Here is a 13,385-nt window from a genome sequence, read left to right as displayed (position 1 = left end):
TATCAAATAAGGGGGTATAATCATCCATTGCTGGTGGGGGTGCAAACTTGTGCAGTCACTTTGGAAGTCAAAATGGCTGCTTCTCAGAAAATTGGGAATTGATCTATCTTAAGACCCAACAACACCACTCTTGGGCATTTATATCCAAAGGATCTTTCATCCTACCACAAAGATACTTTCTCAACCACTTTCATAACTACTGTATTCAAAATAGCCAGAAACTGGAAACAACCTAGCTGTCCCTCAGAAGAGAAATGGACAAAGATAATCTGGTACATTTACTAAGCCATTAAAAAAATAAAATTCCCAGGCAGTGGTGGTGTACGTCTTTAATCCCAGTATGTGGGAGGCAGAGGCAGATGGATCTCTAAGTTTAAGGCCAGCCTGGTTTACAGAGAGAGTTCTAGGACAGCCAAGGTTACACAATGAAACCCCATCTTGAAAAAACAAACAACAACAACAAAAAAAAAAACAAAAGCATGAAAATCACAGATAAATGACTGACACTAAAATTTATTATCCCGAGTGAAGTAACCCAAACACAAAAAGACAAACACGATGTACATTCACTTATATGTGCATATTAGCTGCTAAATCTATGATAACCAGTCTACAATCCACCAAGCCAAAAGGGTTATACATAAAGTAAGGGACTTGTGTAGTATGGAACTGTGGGCTGCTTCCTGCTCTGCTCCCACATGGCTAGCTTTACACCCAAAATAACACACAAATTGTATTCTTTTAAACATTGCTTGGCCCATTAGCTCTAACCTCTTACTGGGTAACTCTCTCATCTTGATTAACCCATTTCTATTAATGAGTGTAGCATCAAGAGGTAGTGGCTTACCAGAAAGGATCTTAACCTGCGTCCATCTTGGAAAGGAGAGCTATAGCATCTGCCTCACTGCCTTCTTTCTCCCAGCATTCTATTTGGTCTACTCTGGCTATCTAAATTCTGTCCTATCAAAAGCCAAGGCAGTTTCTTTATTAACCACTGAAAGTAACACATAGACAGATCACCCTCCTCCATCATTTCCCCTTTTTCTGTTTAAACAAAAAAGAAAGGCTTTCACTTTAACATAGTAAAATTACATAAAACAAAACAGTTATACAGCAAGAATTACAGTCACAATATTTTTTACCTATTTTATCGTATATCATAACTAAGGAAAACTGTAACTCTAACTAACCATTCTTCAACTCCATCAAAGACTCCAGAAGGATATAATATTACCTAAGTAAACAAGAAATAAGCAACTTTCAAACTATAGAAATGACAGAGACATCTCGCTGCCTGGACAGTCACCCAAAGTTCTTTTGTACCACTGGGGCATCCATCTTTGGCCTTCAGGCCCATAGTATCCAGCAGACATGTTTATGAAGCAGGAAATTCCAAAGACAGTTTCGTCACTTTCTGCTGTGTCCTGCAGAATGTCTCGCAGATTCTTTCATGAGTCAGGAACCCCGAGGGATCATCTCACCTTTAAGCAAGTTCAGCAGTCCTCTCTCTGCGGGTTCTTTGTGTCTAGTCTATGTATCAGTCCAGGCAAGAGCAGTTTCTTGCCCAAATAGCTAACCAACTCCAAAAGAAGCCTCTTCAATGCCCATCCTCCTCTTGAAGTAGCTGGTGCTGCCAGGAGCAGACATGTCTCATTGTCATGAAAAGCCCTAAGTTATTAAAACATTAAATGCCATATTCTGTAGTCTTTGAAAGATATGGAGAATACCTATCTAACTGAAATATGTCTCTATATATCTTAAAAATCTAACTAACATGACTACAAGCTTGACTATTATTGATGATTATCCATTAACAACTTATATTTCGTAATTATACATTACATTTTTAAAATGAACTATACAATCGCAATACCCTAATCAAGATCAGAAATACATATAACAAAATTGACCTTAACTTTATACCAATAAAGCAAAATTTATACCAATGTAAATTATTCAGATCTATATCATATCCCCCTTTAAATGTAAAAGAACATTTTAAACAATATCTGGGAATATAGACATAGTTATTTCTCTCCAAACTTCTTCCTGCTCTATAGGGGTGCTGTTAATCAGGTCTTTTATGGTGTATCCTGTGTGAAGTAATTTTTTGAGGGTATTCATGGCAACCTTTCAGGAGGGCGTGGTCTGTCATACTATATTGGGATAGAAGCAATCCACAGGGTCTCATCCTCTGTGAAAACAAAAGAAGACCCCTCCAAAGCATCATATCCTTAGACCCAAATTCTGAAGTCATAATACACTTATGATGTCCATTCTGGTTCAACTTGGCAGCCCGTATAATGAAATGTCTCTCTGTACTTAGCTCCTTCACAGTCAAAAATTTTAAAGAAAACACAATGTACATAATCCAGACTCTCTGTGAATTTTCCATTTTTACGTGGCTTATTTTTATTTATTTATTTCTTTTAATCTATTAACTATCCGTACTCTGTCTCTTTAAAGACTTTACCCTTTTTTAAGGCATTAACTTTATTCTCTATATTCTTTTTCTTCTCTCTCCCAAACCTACGTATATCTAACACTATGACCCATTTAAAGGTCTTTCATGTCTGAATCTGTCCTATTGTGAATCTGTAATTCTTTACTATCCAGTGCTTAAAATGTTAAGCACTTCTTAAAAACTTAAGTTGCACCATGTAGAGGTAATACGGTGCCGCCTATTTACTGCCAGTCTAAACCTTAACTGCGCTGTTATTATGATAATTATGATAGTTCCCGCCTGAGGTTAGCATAGTTCAGCAGAGCTGCTCCTGCCTCAGAGCCATTTGGTGCCCCTGAGCCACACACAGTTCCAGGCACACAGCAGTCCACATTGCCATCAAACAAGCCATAGCACTTTACTCCAAATGCTCCATTCAAAAGGTCTGTCTTCTGCAGGAGCCAGACAAAGATTGCTATGGTGGCACATCCCAGGAAGCAGCATTTTAAAACCACAGCTTTTTTCCTGTTAAGGCTCTGAGTCAGGGAAATTTCTCTACAGCATGCCCTAGCAAACAGCAAAAAGCTGTGTTAAACTCTGTTTTTTTGAATGTAAAATTAAGCTCTCTCAGGTTTTTAAGTGGATTTAATTGGCCACGTTGGGTGCCACTCTGTTGAAATAACAACACACAAATTGTATTCTTTTAAACACTGCTTGGCCCATTAGCTCTAGCCTCTTGCTGGCTAACTCTCATATCTTGATTAACCCATTTCTATTAATGAGTGTAGCACCACGAGGTGGTGGCTTACTGGGAAGGATCTTAACCTGCATCCATCTTGGAGAGGAGAGCTATAGTGTCTGCCTTACTGCCTTCTTTCTTCCAGCATTCTGTTCAGTCTACTTTGACTATCTAAATTCTTCCCTATCAAAAGCCAAGTCAGTTTATTAATCAATGAAAGTAACACATAGACAGATGACCCTCCTCCATCAGACTTGGAGCGGGGACAAATAGTTTACAGTAGGAAACATAAACAGAATAGAGTGTTATGGTTGAATGAAGAGGCTAGAAAGGGAGGATCAAGTGGGGAGGGGGAGAAAAGAGTCAGGTGAGGGAGGAAGTAAAAGGAAAGACAACTAAAATTAAGGTTCATTTGAGGAGTAGTATGAAAATGTAATATAATAGTAGCTTCCTAAGATATATCCATACATGAATATATGAAGGTAATCTAAATGAAACTGCAAAATAATGGAGAGAGAGCCTTCAAATGACTGTCTCTTGTCACCAAATAAAGCCTCCAGTCCAGGGATTGGGTTACATTTAATTAAGCTCTTGATCAAAAAGGACCTGTAGTGAAGACTATGAGTTGCTCTTCACAAATGGATAGCAAGTCCCCATTACTGAAGACAGCACTCACAGAACTCATTGTATATAGAGAAGTCAAGGTGATGCCTAATTGAGCCTCACCTATACATTTAATGTATTTGGTACAAGAAAGTATTCTGCATGCTACCAAAAGAAACACATAAACACCAATCCAACCACAGTCTTTTTGATATACAGTGGCATCCCCTTGCAAGATATGCTAAGATAATGGTGGCATAAAATTTGTGGGACTAATCAACAAATGTCTGATTTGACTTAAAACTTATGCTATAAGATGGAACCCATACCAGACACTGCTTGGATGACCAAGAAACTGAGACTAGATAGCCCAAGGACCTATCGAGGGTAAAGCCAAACACTATTGTTCTAAAATATTGGAATAAAATGACCTAGCTGGTTGTTTCCAATCTCACCATCAAGGAGGCAGCTACCTGGAGACCTGGCAGAAGAAAGAAAGAAGCTAAAGAGCAAACAAAGAAGCAATCCTCAGGCAGCAAAATACCACAACTATCTATGCAGGGAGATCAAAAGAAGAGCGAAGAAGGATAGAGGGCTGTATATACAAGGTATATGCAAAGAGATCAAGGAGGCTAGACTCCATAATAAAACACATCTTGTCTATGAAGCTATCAGATGGATAACTGCCAGATATGCTCCTCAGATTCTGGTGATTAAAGATGGACAAAACCATGTATTAACAGAACCAGGGGAAGTAGAGCAAAGATGGAGACAATACTTTGACACCCTATACAATGACCCTAATGCTGTCAACATAGACTATAACGAAAAACACTTCGGCAGCCACTCGAACACCACAGACAATGAGGAAATATTAAATACTGAAAGGAGTGAGATAGAGGAAGCTATCAAGAAAGGGAAATGCAGGAAGGCCCCAGGAGTAGATGACATCATGGTGGAGGAGTCAGGGGCAGCTACAATAGGCTCAGGGGTGGAGGCACTTCTCAGACACTTCAGAGAGATATGGGAACACAAAGAGATTCCCACAGAATGGAAGCATTCAGTCATAATTCTCATACATAAGATGAAGGAGAAGCTGGACTACTCAAGTTACAGGGGCATTAGTTTCTTGTGCCATAGCAACAAGATCTTCTCCATTATCCTGCAAAGGATCAAGGACAGAACAGAGGATATGCTAGCAGAGGCCCTATGTGGATTCAGAGCTAATGGGAGCACAACTGATCAGATCTTCACTTTGAGGCAACTGGCAGAAAAAATATGAAGAATTTGGAAAAGACTTCAGGAAGGCATTCAATAGCATTTGGAAGAAAGGACTTTGAGAAACAATGAGGTTCTACAGGTACCCAGAGGAAATCATAAGAATACTAGGAAACGCCTATAAAGATACCTTTGATTCAGTCAAAGTCTGCAAAGAACAGTGATCAGCTTAAGACAATCATAGGAGCGCTGCAGGGATGCATCCTCTCACCACTACTCTTTAATATATTTCTGGAAATAATAATAGCAACAGCTCTGGCGGATGAGGACATAGGATGCAGATAGGTGGTGTGCCGATCAATAACTTGTGTTTTGCCGAAAATACAGCACTGCTTGCTGAAAGTCCAGATTGCTGCAGGCCATGGTAAATAGAGTGGTGGAAGTCAGTGAAAACCTTGGTAACATCGAGAAGACTGAGACACAACACATGGGAAAGGCACACAAGGATTTTTACATTGTAATAAAGAATCAGAACCTCAAGCAAACAGTCAACTTTGTCCATCTGGAGAAAAACCTCAGTTCAAAGAAGTAAACAATTTAAGATGTCAAGAGGAGGAAAAGGAGAGCAAGGGCTGCATTCCAAGCACTAGGAAAGATTTGGTCAACAAGAGACATAACAACAGCAACAAAATTACAAGTATATGAGACTCTTGTCTTGAGCTGCCTTCTTTACAACTCTGAAAACTGCACAATGAAATGCTTCTCAGAACAGCGGCTGAATATCTTTGAGATGGCATGTCTCAGGAGGATTCTAGGAATCTCACAAAGAGATGGGCTGTGCCATGATGACATTAAGGAACATCTTTGTCTACAGAAGGAAGTAAACTACAGGATAAGGCAACAGCGCTTGAGATACTTCGGCCATGTTATGAGAATAAATGACAGCAGACACCCAAGGATAGCCCTGTTTGGGGGAATACATAGGGTAAGGCAACAAGAAAGGCCCAAAAAATGATGGATAGACAGCGTAAAGGAAGACTGTGGAACCTTGAATATAACAATAACACAAGCATCTAGGACTTCCCAGGATAGGAACAACTGGAGAATCAACATAAATCAGTTGCTCGTGAATGCTTAAGCATTCCCAGGGTATAAGTGATGATGAATAAATAATCATTACTGCCAAGGTATGTGTGACCCTACTGAACCCACAGAGTTATTGTGCCATGTTGGTCATTTAATCAATTTATAGTCATCATAGCTGTGTTAGCTCTTGGCTGCATCTCTCCTCTGGAAGCTTGCATGGTTCCTTCTGGTACCATGAAACCTGGTCCTCAGGGAGACGTTGGTTCCAGTTCAGGAGCCTCTGGGCCCTGTTTCTGAAATGCAGGATGTCTTCAGCAATAGGGCTTTACCTTCAAACTCTGTGGGGTAACCAATGGTAATAGCAATAACCTTTGTGTTGTGGTAGCCTTCTCATGTCTGGTACTAGGGATTTGGTGAGTTGGTCTTTGGGTCTTGAAGGAATCACCACCATCACAGATGAGGAAAATGTTTTAAACTATATATGTTTATATGCTTAATTATGTGTATTGTAGTTTTTGTAGTGGTTGTTTGGGGTAAATAGTTACAACTCTTTGTGGGTTGTGACTTCTTCAGCCATGTATATTGCTATTTCACTGACTTTCCTCCTTTTTCTATATATACCTTCCCCTTGTTTCCTAAGAAGCCCCCAACCCTGCTCTCGATTGTGTGTGTGTGTAGGTTCTTGCCTCAACTTCCCAACAGTGATGGACTGTTGTTACATGGAATTGCAAGCCAACGAACCTTTTTCCACTAAGTTGTCTGTTGTCAAGATATTTTATCACAGTAACAAAAATGAACCTATGACAAATAGGTAAAGATAAAGGAGGAAATGGGAATTCCAGCTCTAACTAGAAACTGCAGCATCTCTTCACCCCATCATGTCTTTCACAGATGAGGACTCTGAGCTCAATACGTGGAGTAAATGCCCTCTGAAACATGAGATGCTTGACAGATCACACACACACACACCTGGATTTCACTTTGACCTGTTCTCATTTAAAATTTTTCTACTTGAAAGCAGAAGAGAAATTCTTTAAGAAGAACGACAGATGATATTTGAGAAAATGTCATTCTTGACGACTCCAAAATTCCACATGAGCATAACAACCTTTCCTTTAGGCCTGTGTGTATGTCTGTCTTTTAGGCCTGTGTGTCTGTCTTAGCTAATATCTTAAATCTAAAATGGGAAGACAATTTATCTGAGAAAAATAACAAGAATAAACACTTGTACCTAAAGGATCTTATTTGTAATTCAAAACAGAAGCTAGGTAAAATAGCTTCGTTGTAGTAATATTAACCAAGAGCATGTTCATTTATCTAAATTAGCTGTTTAAGGCCATGTAGCAGAAAGGTAATTATACTTGTGAAAAGGTGGCTAATATGAGGGGGAATGGTAATTTAAGGTGTCATTAACCTACAAATATCAGAGTTCATAATTGGAAAGAATACTTTAGACATCTAAGCTGTGCATAAAGAAGTCATACCAATCTGAAAAGCTGAGTTCAGCTGTAGTTGCAGGGATTTACTATTAGGAAATTTTTCATGAGAAAAGTGATATCTCGACTGGCTATTTCCAATTGCAAATAAAATACTACAGCTGGAAAAACATACATATTGAAATTCATAAAAGCCCCATGAAAACAAAAAAGGAAGTCTCCTTGCTTGAAGTCAATGTGGAAAAGGCATTAGATACTGTCATAATCTAAACTGAAGCCTGATATCTTTACCCTATTATTAATGTGGAAATAGTGACTTAACGGGGCAAAACAATTGCATAAGAGCAGTCTTCCACTTGTAAAATGCTGGAAGCTGGGCATCCAAAAGAAGCATTAAAAATAAAAAATAGTATTAGCAGTACGGAAGAGATGGCATTTGTATAACTGTCCTTTATTAATGCCGAAGAAGCCATGCTGTAAAACAATTAGCAAAGGGAGATAAATACCTCTTTAAAGGATAATAGTCACAAAATTAAAGACACTTATCAAGTTCATGGGAGTCTAGCCATGAAATATCTAGCACGAATTCTTATACAAGGTAGGGTGGAAGCTTGGATGAAAAGATAATTAATTATTATCTCAATAACTCCTACATTTGATTCTACATATTTCAGAAATTTAGTGAGGATCATTTTTAAACAGTTGTAAAATAACCTGAAATTCTCTGAAGAAATACAGGCCACAGAGGAAAATTCATGTTTATGAATAGCTAGATATTGCATAATAAACGTAGCCATGAGCACCCCCAAACTGAAAAAAAATAAGAGGAGAAAACCACAGGTTTTGGATGACCTCTTTACCAAACCTCAGCAATTCAATGGCAGGAAAAGCAAGTGGACTAAGGATTAGAATTTAAAAGAAAAAAGACAAAAAGAAGTCTACAAATTTGAATCATAGACCCAATTTTCAACTGAAAGTGTTGATTAACCTCTAGCTAAAAAGATTATTTATCTGTACTTCAAAAAATGCCTTGTAAATAAATCTATTTGCTTCAAATTTTGCATATTCTTTCCAGTTTTATTGAAATTCCCACAGTCACCAATTTATAGATTATCTATAAAAAGTATTCTCAGGGATGAAGTCATGGTACAGTTTTTAAGTGTGCTGTTTACTCTTGCAGAAGACACACAGAGACACACAATCAGTTCCAAATGATCCTCCAGCCTAGACACACACGCAGTGGGTACCCCACACACAGTACACGTACATATATATAGGCATTCACATCCATATATTAAATAACATAATTAAATTTTTAAAACTATTCTCAATTTTGTGTTTAGCAATCCTAAACTCTTTTATTCTTGTTTCCAGTTTTGTGAAGAAAACGATCACTGAGTGTTATGTTCTCTTTTGCCACTGTGCCTTATACTGGGGCTGTGAACTTGCTAACCAGTACTTTTTTACTTTTGCATAATTTATTAGTCTTGTGAAGAGATATACAGCCTTTACGTTATAAGTCAAGGATCTCCCTCTGCTATATGAGACAAGAGTTTGGCCAGGAAATTCATATACCATTCTCCCACTTGTACATATGTGACAGTGTTTATTGCTTACATCAATTTTTATATTACACTTTTCTGAAGACAACAAGTCCAACATGGCTGATTATTTAATTCTAAAGGATATTGCATCTTCCTCTTTTAACTCTATAGCCTAGCTTTCCTCAAGTGTCCTTTCTTTTCTGTTCCATGTCTATCCTTTGGAACAATGTTTCACTTCTCAGATGTACCAGCCTTCCCTCATGTTGTTTTGCTTTTCATTTTTGTTGTGAGAAGAATGCTGAAGCTTCCTGCATCCAGGAAGAAGTTGATGAAAATACTATTGGGGGATGTGTTCCTCCTAAAGAAGAGACTCTTTAGGGTAGTAAGTATTTCAAAAGCCTCAGAACAAAGAGCTGTTATTCTTCCTAAGACTTTGCTCAGCTACAAAGAGCCAAGAAAACTGTATGGACAACTAAGCAAGAAATATACAAAGGTTAACTCAAGCTTTATTCATCCTCAAGCCTTTTGAGAATTTCTCTCTTTGGTGGTTTCTGTCCTGTGCACAATTAAAGTGTCACTAGAATGAGGTATTTTTGAACTCCATCTTATGGGCAAAATCACAGGAGTCTCGGAGATGTTCTAACTTCAATCTCTAGATGCTAAATTTAAGGAAGCTTTAGATGGCAAACTATATGATTGTGTTTTTTTTCTGAACAAATAAAATGGAACATTTTAAAGCAAAATACATATAGCACTCTGGTAGTTTGTATAAGTCTGAAAATAATTGACTGGAAGTAAATGGTTAGGGTTACTTAGTAATCACATATAATTAAAGATGACTATGTTGTATAGATGATAATATGTCCAGGAAGAGAAGTGAGACCAGAATCTGTGATTCCAAGGGTACCCCATCAGTTTGTCAGGATTTTACCTCAAAGAAATGAGCAAAACTGGTATTTTGAAGTACAGTACAGATGAAGTTAACATGACGCAGCCCCTCATAAACTCTGAAATCTTGAAGAAGTCATTTAATGTCTCCAAAATTAGGTATCTTCATCTGAAAAGGGTGGGGTAATTTAATTAAAAATTAAATGATGCTAAAATGAATAGCGCATAAACAAGCCATTCACTAAGTTTCTTTTTCTTTTTTATACTCTGTCTTTCTTTTCTAAAAGCAAAACTCAAAACAAAAAATACATCTAATTTGGCTTAGATGGGTTGAAGATCATGAGGCTTTTGAAAGCTATAACAAATGATTTCGTTAAGGTCTTGGGCCTTTTTTTGCCTGGCTGAGGTATGAAAACTGAGGCTGGAAAAAAATGTGAATAGTTATGTAAGTGTCATAGAAATAGAGTACACAAAAGTACACTTGAACCTCTTCCTCTCCCATCATCATAAACAGCAGCAGCTGAAGCAGTCTCTCTGTCCACTGTTCTCACTTAATAACCTGCTGCTTCTCATGATCACCTTGGGAATGCTGACCTTACTTTGCATTTCAGCTGCTATGGCCCACTTCTAAGGTCTACATCACAGCCAATTTTTCCTCTTCAGATTGATCTGACTCAGTCTCTGATTTCTCTAACTCTGAAACTGACACTAATCTTCCCCTTACACCTCCACTCCACTTCAGTTGTTCTAATAAGAGTTACCAATGGTTGTCTTTCTGCCAAATTTTAGATGATTCAAATCATCTTGGTCAAGGTAATATTAGACTCAGCTCACCAGTCCCCTTGAAGTAACATCTTTCATTGACCTCTAGGATACCCAGGTAAGTGGTTTTTCACTAGTTCAGCAGCTGTTTTTCTTACCTGAGTTTTTGCCCTGACTTCCCTCAATGATGGATTGTGACAGGGAAAGATAAGCCAAATAAACTGGGTCCTACCCACATTGCTTTTGGTTATGCTGTTTGCCACAGCAACGGAAAGTTAACTAATACAGACGTGGAACACCTGAAATGCATAAGGAGCCACAATGACCTCAGCCTTGTTGAAGTGAACTTTGTGGAAATGTAAATATCATTGCTGCTTTGCACTATATTTGCTTGTATGTGGGTTTGGGTTACTTTCCAATTACAGTTTCTCATAAAAATAAGCCAGTATAGTATCAAGTCAAAGGCACCAGAAAAACTGAGGCCTCTTTAAATGTTTAAGGTTGACGCCATGTAATGATTTCTCTTACCTTGCAGCCCAGGAGGTTGCATAAAAAAAGTCTTTCTTTAAATAAGGCCTCTAATGGAATTACCTAACTAGACAAATACACAGCTGGCTTTGCGGAAATCGGGAAGAGATAAGGTCTGGAGTGCACAGTGTATTCAGAGCATGTAAAGCATCTGAAAAGGTAACTTTCAACACTATAGAAGGGACAGCAACAATTAAACTCTCCTTCAAGATGACGGTTAAACAGACGTAGTTACTTAAGAAACATTCAAGGGAATTTAATGAGCTGCCACAAACGGGATTATAAGGCAATAAAAGTTCAAGGTGCATTCTAGTTAAATCCTTACGGTTTCTGGGCCTTTTGGAAAATGGAATGCAAGCGTTCACAGTCCTAGTCGTAGAAAGGTGAAACCATCCGACCACAAAGAGCAGATACCTGGGACACAGGTCGCTTGAGGAGCTTTGCCTTTGCAAACTCCCAGGAAGGCACATTGCAAGAGCTATTCCCTTCATCTTGAGGCTCTGGGGATGCAGTGCTCCATACAGAGGTAGGCCTCATGAACAATCAACACTAGGGTAGCTGAAATAAATGAATTTTCAGTCAGTGAGTCCTCCGGGAAAAAGGAACCTAACCTTCTACAAAACAGGAGCAAACCTTTCAATAATCCCACTCTCAACCTTATTTAGGTAATAATACACAAACAAAATCTGCGTGCATTATAAGTGCGCCTTGTGTTACTTTGAGATATGGAGACACTATGTAACAATTGCCACAACCAAGCTAAGCTCACTTCTCTGCTACCTTCTCCAGATACTGTTTTCTGTATGTGGAGACAGCAAGTGACAACCCCTCTGACCTTCCAGTTTACAATTAGGGCTTCAGTCTTTATTTATCTTATGTGAAAGTGAGTCGTTGAAAGAGTATTTTGATGTGGATGTGGAATATCCCTATAAACTTGTCTTTGAACACTTACTCCCCAACTGGTAGCACAGGTTTGGAATGTTCTGGAACCTTGGGAGGTAAAGGTTATTTTGAGGAAGTGGATCGCTCTGGTATAGGCTTAAGATTTTCTCTTGTCCCACTTCCTGTCCGCTCTCTGCTTCCTTAATGAAACTGTGCTATAAGCCGCCTCCTTCACCCACTGTGTTTCCCACGACTTTGAATGGCATGTATCCCTTAACTGTCAGCCCAAATCAACTCTTCCTCTGATAGGAAGTTTTCTGCCAGGTATACTGTTACAGTAATGAGAAAAGTAACTAAGGACCTTCCACCTCTGGGTCCATCTCAGAACTCAGCAACAAACTAAATAATACATAAAGAACATTCATTAACTATTAAAATGAATAAATGAGCCATTTTTCAGAAGGTCGACTGTGGGGTGCTCTATGAAGATGTAGTGTTGATGATACATAAATGTTAGGCATTAAACTGCCAAATACCCTTTACTCAAACCGTACAAAACTTTGTGCCCGATTGTGTGAGTTTAAGTGGGTTTCCCATTTGCCTCATGAAATGCAACTCTCAGTAAATCTGACTTTCAGATTCATGTAAGCATGATGACTTTAGTGTGAAAATGAGCCAAATAGTTCATGGTATACACACTTTGTAAAAGATCACTATTAATAGGCAGTTTGTGAAGACTACACTCAGGGCTTCCTGTATCTTTATTTCTAAATCTGACAGTTCTAGCTTCATGCCTTGTACTTAACTTGATCTGTCTCTCTTCTTTTCTGTGCTGCTTGGCTCCTAGAACAGTATAAAACTATTTTAATGGATTTTAACTCTTCCCATTAAAATGAAGAATACATAAACCATGATCTCTTGGGCCTTGTTTGAAAAGATATAGAGAAACCCCAGAGCCTAAGTAATTGTGAATGAATGCATAGAAAAAAACAGCATTATTCACTATGCCCAGTGAAGCCTATTGTACCGAATTTTGTTAAAAAAGAAAAACTAAATAATAGGATTTTGTCTAGTTCTAATGACATGGCCAGATGATGCCACAAAACCCTAGCATCACGAATAAGTACACACTGTGCTAGAAAATCAATAGTTTCTCAAGGGGATCCAGGTGGGACTTTCCACAACTTACTGCACACTCGTAAATCCCTGGAGTTTAGGTGCATTGCATCCCTAAGCAAGAAAGTCTGGGCCTCAGC

The sequence above is a fragment of the Microtus pennsylvanicus genome, chromosome 3, assembly GCF_037038515.1.
Source record: "Microtus pennsylvanicus isolate mMicPen1 chromosome 3, mMicPen1.hap1, whole genome shotgun sequence".
Taxonomy (NCBI): domain Eukaryota; kingdom Metazoa; phylum Chordata; class Mammalia; order Rodentia; family Cricetidae; genus Microtus; species Microtus pennsylvanicus.
The sequence above is the reverse complement of the archived record's forward strand: the minus strand, read 5'-3'. Positions refer to the sequence as shown.